This window comes from Xylocopa sonorina, unplaced genomic scaffold (assembly GCF_050948175.1).
Source record: "Xylocopa sonorina isolate GNS202 unplaced genomic scaffold, iyXylSono1_principal scaffold0117, whole genome shotgun sequence".
In the NCBI taxonomy this organism is placed as follows: domain Eukaryota; kingdom Metazoa; phylum Arthropoda; class Insecta; order Hymenoptera; family Apidae; genus Xylocopa; species Xylocopa sonorina.
Genome location: NW_027490188.1, coordinates 184,111 through 192,335, shown reverse-complemented (window position 1 = coordinate 192,335; position 8,225 = coordinate 184,111). Strand labels below are relative to the sequence as shown.

The 8,225-nt window shown below is 47.1% G+C and overlaps 1 non-coding gene across 1 annotated transcript; it reads right to left on the bottom strand.

The window, feature by feature from the left end:
• Positions 1–5,042: 5,042 nt before the first annotated feature.
• LOC143432385 (5.8S ribosomal RNA) lies at positions 5,043–5,197 on the bottom strand. Its single transcript, XR_013103000.1, has one exon. It is a non-coding gene; the product is annotated as a 5.8S ribosomal RNA (ribosomal RNA).
• Between the last annotated feature and the right edge of the window lie 3,028 nt (positions 5,198–8,225).

Below are 8,225 nucleotides of genomic sequence, written 5' to 3'. Positions count from 1 at the left end.
ATATTAAATTAGAGAACGAAGCAAAACATTTTCAATAATTACGAATATGAAAAATACTTGAACATTCCGAAAGAAAGATGTTCTAAACAGGAGTTAGATAAATCAAACATTCAATTTCAATTCCAGAATTCATCTATAAGGGTTAAAATATTCTGAAAACATTAATTACAGTCTTTAAAGCAAGTAGTTGGACACTGTTTCAATTTTTAAGAAAATTGATGAAAGTCAACCATTTTGAAGTGGTCTGAATCTTTGCCGTTTGAGCAATAAGTTACTAACAAAAAACTGCATAAATTTCAGGCTTATAAACATATAGATTAAATCTTATGCAGACACGTTTATATCCGAGTTACTAAATAATAATCAACACTAAGTAATCATTTTAAAACTTAAACGATTACACCTCGCGTACTTTTAAAAATATTGCGAACGTGAAAAGTAAGTGGTTTATCAAAAACTGTTCTAAAAGAACGGACGAAGCCAATAGAAATCTTTGTTGAAGTAAGCAAGTTCTAAAGTTCTAAGTAACGCGATGTCCCTTATCTGCCTACATTTCATAGCAAGTAAGTTCTGAAGTTCTATAAAATCCGATGGATCTCCTCACTATCAACGTTTCAAAGGAAGTTCTCAAACTCTCAGTTCTACGTTTAGAGCTATGTGTGTTCTATATATCTATGTAAAGTGATGGTCCCTATCAGTTGTGACGGAAACCTATCTACAGTAAGTCAGGGAAGCTCGTAGGGGTTAATTATTCAAATGCATTAAGGTGTAAAACGTACCTCAATCTAAAGCGATCTATCGTTACAATGTATCCACTCACGTACAACATTTCGCGGGCTCGCGAACGCAAAAATAATCACCGAAACGGGGAGGTATTTCGAAACTGCGAAACTATATTTTCTTGGGCGCCAGCTGTTCAGAAAGCACCAAAGAAATAGACTACACGACCCCGGGAAACTTGGGGCGAAACAATGCTCGGAACTTCGAAATTCTACTCCTCTCGACTACGCCTAGCCGTGTACACACACTCGGGTCGCGGGATACTTAATGGGCTCTCACGTTTTCTTCTTTAGTTTCCTTGAATTCGCTGGTGGTCCTCAGGTCTCCTGAATCCTCCTCTGGGCTCCTTGGTGGGACGGGCTGTACGCTTCGGTATTGTTCGGGGCCATCGATCAGTGGATTTCGGCGATCACCTCTTCTCGTCCACTCGGGTGTCTCACCTGCAGGGCCGCTGGATTTTTGACTTCTCTTTAGGTAATTAAGGGGGGGGTTGAGGTTCTCCTCGCATCCCGAAGCATTATAAAGCATAGAAGCTGATAAGTATAATGCCCTGCATAATTGCTTACAGCTTATTATTTAATTTGAATCGTTGAAATGAGATGTGCAATCGCATGGTGTAATGCTTTAGGTATCTTTAGGTTGCTTTGAGGAGCAGACAATATGAAACCCCATTCCGCTGGAAGAAACAGCAGAATTCACAATCGGTTGCTGTGTAGGAGCACACGAGTATAATAACATGAATAGAAGATAACATGTTACATACTTTACCACCTTCGGAATACGGAATACCACCAAGGAAATACGTTTATTTGACACGTAGAAACTATGAAGCGCGATCCCGCTTTATGGATCCCTTCTATTGACATTCATTAAAAGTGTAGAAGCATATAAGCATATTGCTATGCATATAAGGTTACAGGTTACTTACCTTGAAACGTTAAAAAGAGATGCGCTATCGCATTGCATGCAGGTTACGAACTCTATTGCATTGACAAGTAGACCCATTAAAGCGCAATTATGTTGCATGGACGGCGGACTTCACATTCTAATGAAGTATAATATCAGATAAGCATAGTGCTATGCATATAGGATTCCATCTTACTTACATTGAAACGCTGAAAGGAGATGTGCTATTGCATTGCATGGAGCATTAGAAATATACTGCTTTGACATGCAGACACTATAAAACGCCATCTAGTTGCATAGAACTGTAGAATTCACATTCTTTCAAATCGTAGAAGCAGACAGGCATAACTCTATGCATAGAAGAATACAACTTTCTTACTTTGAAACGTTGGAGTTATGAAGCATTAGAACTCTATTACTTCGATACGTAGACATTCAGAAACGCTATCTCGTATCAAGGAAGTGTGGGATCTACATTATTTTGAAGTGTAGGTGGAGATAAACATAACGCGTTGCATTGAATATTACAACCTATCATGAAACATTGAAATGAGATGCGACATCGCGTTGAATGAAGCAATAGAACTCTATTGCTTAGGCAAGTAGACATCTAAAAGCGCTATCCCTCTGCAAGGGAGTGTAGTGTTCACATTCTTTTTAAGGGTAGAAGCAGATAAGCATAACGCGATGCATAGAGCTTTACAACCTACGTACTTACTTTGAACTGTTGATATGAAATAGGATATCACGTTTTATGAAGCATTAGTACTGTATCGCATAGATTTGTAAACATCTAGATACGATATTCCGTAGAAAGGAACTGTAGGATTTACATTCTTTTAGAGTGTAAGGTGACGTCAGGCGTAGCGCCTGCCACCCATCAGCCTCTTTGCCGCCTCCAGCATCAATTCGCGCACGCAGGCAACCTGCCGTACACGCCTGCAAATCCAGCAACCAGCAGCGTTCGCGTGCGTGCTAGTGCACGCGCTCACTCGAACCTACGAGCACCTCTGTCTCACTCACGCCAATACGCATCGCTGTCTCGCTTATACCAACGAGCAACTCTGTCTCACTCGCACTTTTAGGCATCGCCTTCTCGTTTCCATCTACGAGTTCCCATCCCCGCCTCCCTCGCACCGATGACTCCGTCTAGAAGGAAGAAGCCGTAGCCCGTCACCAGAATGGGGACTGTTCCCCATTTCAAGGAACCTCGAGACCAAGGCAGTCGAGGCACCGCCTGCTAACAGCTGGCCAAGCCCGGCGCCGGCGCAAAATCTGTTCCACCGGGTAGTCTGACCGAGCTTGCGGCGGGCTAGGCGCACATACAGTCGAGAATGGATTGGTTGCGGCCCGATACCGTACGAGTACCGTCCGCAGCCGAGCAGGCGACCGAGGGTCTGCCGCGTGCGCAAGATTGCGAAGCTATAGGCGCTCACTCGGGCCGTAGACCGACGCGCAACGGGTCGCGACGTTCTACTAGGGGAGAAGTACACGACTATATCATCGGAACGTTCGCCGACGACGGCGTGCCGTTCACTGTGGAACCGCGAGGGTACCACCGGGGCATCGCGCGCCATCGAGAGCCCGTATCGTCGTCGATGTGTCTCTTCATTTGATCATTTGGGTTTCTCAAGTTTACACCTGAACGGTTTCACGTATTCTTGAACTCTCTCTTCAAAGTTCTTTTCAACTTTCCCTCACGGTACTTGTTCGCTATCGGTCTCGTGGTCGTATTTAGTCTTAGATGGAGTTTACCACCCACTTAGGGCTGCACTCTCAAGCAACCCGACTCTAAGGAGAGATCGTCCCGAAACGCGTACCGGTCGTTACGGGCCTGGCACACTCTGTGGATAAATGGCCCCATCCGAGATGGACTTGGACGCGGTTCGTTGTCTCGGGATAAACGGATCCTCCCGAACACTACATTTCCCAGTGGCGGAACAGCGGGATTCAGTGCTGGGCTCATTCCTGTTCGCTCGCAGCTACTAAGGAATTCCTGGTTAGTTTCTTTTCCACCGCTTAGTAATATGCTTAAATTCAGCGGGTAATCTCACCTAATCTGAGGTCGTCTCTACGTGACGCACGAAATTCATTCGTGCCATCGAACTCGCTTGCGGAGAGAAGGTAAGGAGATTCGTATGTATAATATATACAAGATGAGGAGAGAGCATCGGCGAACGGGGACGGCAGACGACGAAAAGAACTTTCGTCCATCTCCGACACAGCGATCCTTTGATTTACCGCTCGAGAAACCGGCAAGAAGAACTACACGCACCTCTTCGTTGTTGTTCTCGTCGAAGCGTTTTATACACCTCGCCAATGTCTTTCGTGTGTCGGTATTTCTTTTATATAAGATTCGTCAAAAATATAAAAAAAAATACGAGACTCTCGCTAGACGACCAAGTTACCGGCGTTTCTTTAACATCCGTCCTCTTTATCGTCGTAGCTGCGAACGATCAACACCGTTTATACTCTCCAACGGTTCCACCTTCCGCGCGTTACACGCAGAGATCGAAACGGAGCGGCTCCTTTTCCCCCGATTTTATTACCCTGATCCTTCAGAACGAAGGACAGGCCGAGTTGGAGCGCCCTCACGAATAACGTTACGACATTACAACGCATTGACGGCCTATGTCCGAGTGACGTTCCGCGTGAGAGATCTTTTTTTTCCCTCGCGGAACATGTTATACACACGCGGAGAGAACAGAGATAACGGGTTATTCTGATCGAACACCCTGGGGCTGTACGAGGAGAACTTCGAACGATCGGATGCGCATGATCATCTCTCGCGTTACGACGATGTCGCTCTCTTTCTTATATATCTCTTCTCTCTCGACCGAGAATTCATCCGCGCTCTTGCGGCATGAAAAAAAATTCATTTTAAACGACGTCGAGCGCGCGGCATGTTCGTATCGTGCGCTAAAGGCAGGTGAAGGCGATGCGTGTGGCGGGTGTGCGAATTCGGAACACGGAACAAAATCGGCAATCGAAACACGATCAAAGCGGTTCCCCGTGGGCGGTCGCCTGTTTAACGGACGACTCACGACGCCACGAAGAACTCACGCGTGTTCCTAATTGACACACCGTCCAGTTCCATGAACACGTTTACGCACCCTGCACGCGCACACACGTTGCCAATCGCAGATTGCCTCGGCACGGTCACGGACGACTCAGACGAGCGTCCAACGATCGCTCGTACGTCGTGTATCGCTTCTCTTCCTCCTTTTCTCGGTGCCGCCCGAACTAAGAAACGTTCGTAATTTAAATCGAGAATGAACGACGGCGAGCAGATTCGAGCACCGTAGGGAAAACAGATTCGACGAAGCGCAACGCAAGCAGTATTTTGGTTACGGGAACGACCCTCAGCTAGGCGTGGTCCAGGATTTGTATCCGTGGACCGCAATGTGCATTCGAAATGTCGATGTTCATGTGTCCTGCAGTTCACACGTTGACGCGCAATTAGCTGCGTTCTTCATCGACCCACGGGCCAAGTGATCCACCGTTCAGGGTAATCGTATATGTATATTTTATTGATCTTTAAGTCTCTTGGTACTAAAGTTCGAACAAGTCGATACCCAATCGTCTCCGGTGAACGAGACGCGGGCGTCGCCGAACCGTGGCGGCTTTCACCTCTCGACGGAGTTCGAGGCGACACGATATATCGGTCCTACGGATGAAACGCATACGCCAGTGGTTGGCGCGCAAGGTCTCCCTCAAAGTTACGAAAAATGCACACGCGCGTCCAGGTATGAAGAAAAAAAATCTTTCAAAAATTCGTTAGGACTCCTCCGAATTTGTACCAGCAGTCTCGAGGCGGTCTTTTTCCTCCCGACAACGCGAAGCGAGCATAAACTGTTCGAGTTCGCAACGGCGGGATTGCAGACTCTCGACAACGAGGACAACGGGCAACGCGGAATCGTCCCCTCTGGAACGAACGCGCGCGTCGAACTAAGAAGAAAAAAAACCAAACACACAGCGGCGTATTGCTTTCAAGATCGGCAGGACGCTCTCATTCGAGTGAACATAATAATGTTATCATCGATGGGACATTCGTCGCCTTCATGCACAGTCTCGAGGCGGTCTATAAAAGCTTTCCCCGGCAACACGAAGCGAGTATAAAATTATTCAATCTCGCAACGGCAGGTTTTGCTCAGACTCTCGACAACGAGGCTTGGTGCGAGCAACGAATCGTCCCCTCCGAACGAACAACGACGACAACGGTCTCTTCAAAATTCCAATACCATCCAGTCGTTTCGATTCCAACAAGGCTCAGGTAAACGAAAAAAAATTCGTACATTCGTTAGGACACTCTACCATTCGCCCAACACAGCCTCGAGCGGTCTATATATTCACCCGACGACACGAAGCGAGCATAAATGATTCGAAAGCTCGCAACTTCGAAAGGTCGCTGGGTATCTTAGACTCTTGACAACCGGGGCTATTCCCGACGAATCGTCCCCTCCGAAAGGAACGGTACTATCGACCATCTTTAACAGGTTACGCGCGACGACACCACGCGCGCTCCTAGCACGAATTCAAACCCCGTACAACATGAACCTTAAACTCAAACCCAGTATAACTTCAATCTTAAAATCAAACCCCGTATAACTTGAACCTTAAAATCAAACGCCGTATAACATAAACTTTAAACTCGATACCCGTATAACTTGAACCCAGAATAACTTGAACCTAATATAACTTGAACCCCATCTAATAAAACCAAACCTAAAACTAGCCTTTTTTTTTTAACGTGGGGAAATCCTCATGGATCTCCCGGAGCTGGGGAACTCCGGGGGTATGCCGGACACTTACCGGCTAAAATCCCACGGTGATCGATCTCGGCGCTGCTGGGAGGGGACCGGGAACTCTGGACGAACAAGTCCGGTCCCCTGCCGCGCCGGGGTCCTCCATGGTGACTGGGAGGATCCCATTCCCCGAGAGGAGTGTGGTCCCCGTCTGAGGAATGAGCAATGGCTGGGCCACGCGGCCACCACTCCCGTCCCGGAGGACTCGTGCAATGTTCGGAAAAATCCCCCAATCGGACCGAACGCGCCCCCCGGACGACACCCGTGCAAAGACGTGGGGCACGACCTAAGTGGTCCACACCGCACGGCCGTCGTCGATGCCTCGGGCCAGGCGTGGGCCGGACGCACTGGGTGCCCCGGGTGCGTCAGACTCGATACCACGGCCCGACAAATGCCGAATCGTGGCCCCTGAGGCGTAATGGCCACCATCATGACACGCAGGCACGGGGAAGGTGGCGAAGTTCCGCCCCGCGAAGGTTTCTTAGGAGCGACATCCACCCTAAAGTAGAAGCCCCCCATACCGTGAGGCGAAACGGGGCAAACGTCTACGACGCCGACTCCTTGAGCAGCGTCGAGCAGGGATTGCTCCCTGACACGCTTGGCGGCCTCCTTCGCGACCATGGCCTCCTCGCAAAAGGAGATCATGGCCCGCACGACGCTCCCACGACCAAGCATCACAGACAGGATGCTCGGCAAAGAGAGGTCTGTACCCATCTCCGCCGCTAATGCCCGACGCGGCACCTCCCAGGCAGGACACTCCTGAAGAGTGTGCCGCGCCGAGTCCTCCGCAGCGCCACAATGGTGGCAATATTATAACACTATTGCTTCGAAACGTAGACATCTAGAAACGCTATCCCGCAGCAAGGTACAGTGGGGTTTACATGCTTTTGAAGTGTAGACGTGATATACATAACGCGTTGCTTTAAATTACATCTTACCATGAAACATAGATATGAGATACGATTTCGTGTCTAATGAAGAATTGGAACTATATTGCTTTGATACGTAGACATCTGGAAACGCTATTTCGTCCCAAGGAAGTGTGGGCTTTACATTCTCATGAAATAGTGACGAGGTATACATAACGCATTGCATTAAATTATATCTTACCATGAAACATAGATATGATATACGATATCGCGTTTTATCAAGAATTAGAACTGTAATGCTTCGATAAGTAGACATCTAAATACGCTATTCCGTAGCAACGAAGTGTGGCATTTACATTCTTTCGAAGTGTAGACGAGATACACATAAGGATCTACATTGAATATTGCATGTTATCATGAGACATAGAAATGAGATGCGATATCACGTTTTATGAAGCACTAGAACTCTATTGCATCGATACGTCGACATCTATAAACGCAATTCCGTAGCAAGGAAGTGTGGGATTTACATTCCTTTGAAGTATTATCCAGATATACATAACGCATTGCACTGAATATTACAACTTATCATGAAACATCTAGAAACATCTAGACATCTAGAAACGCTATTCCGTTGCAAGGAATTGTGGAATTTTCATTCTTTTGAAGTGCTGCCGAGATATAATTAACGCGTTGCAAAGAATTGCATCTTATCATGAAACATAAAAATGAGGTGCGATGTCGCGTTTTATGATGCATCAGAACTCTATTTCTTCGATACGTAGACAGGTGCAAACGCTACTTCCTAGCAAGGAAGTGAAGCATTTACATTCTTTTGAAGAGTATGCGAGGTATACATGTCACT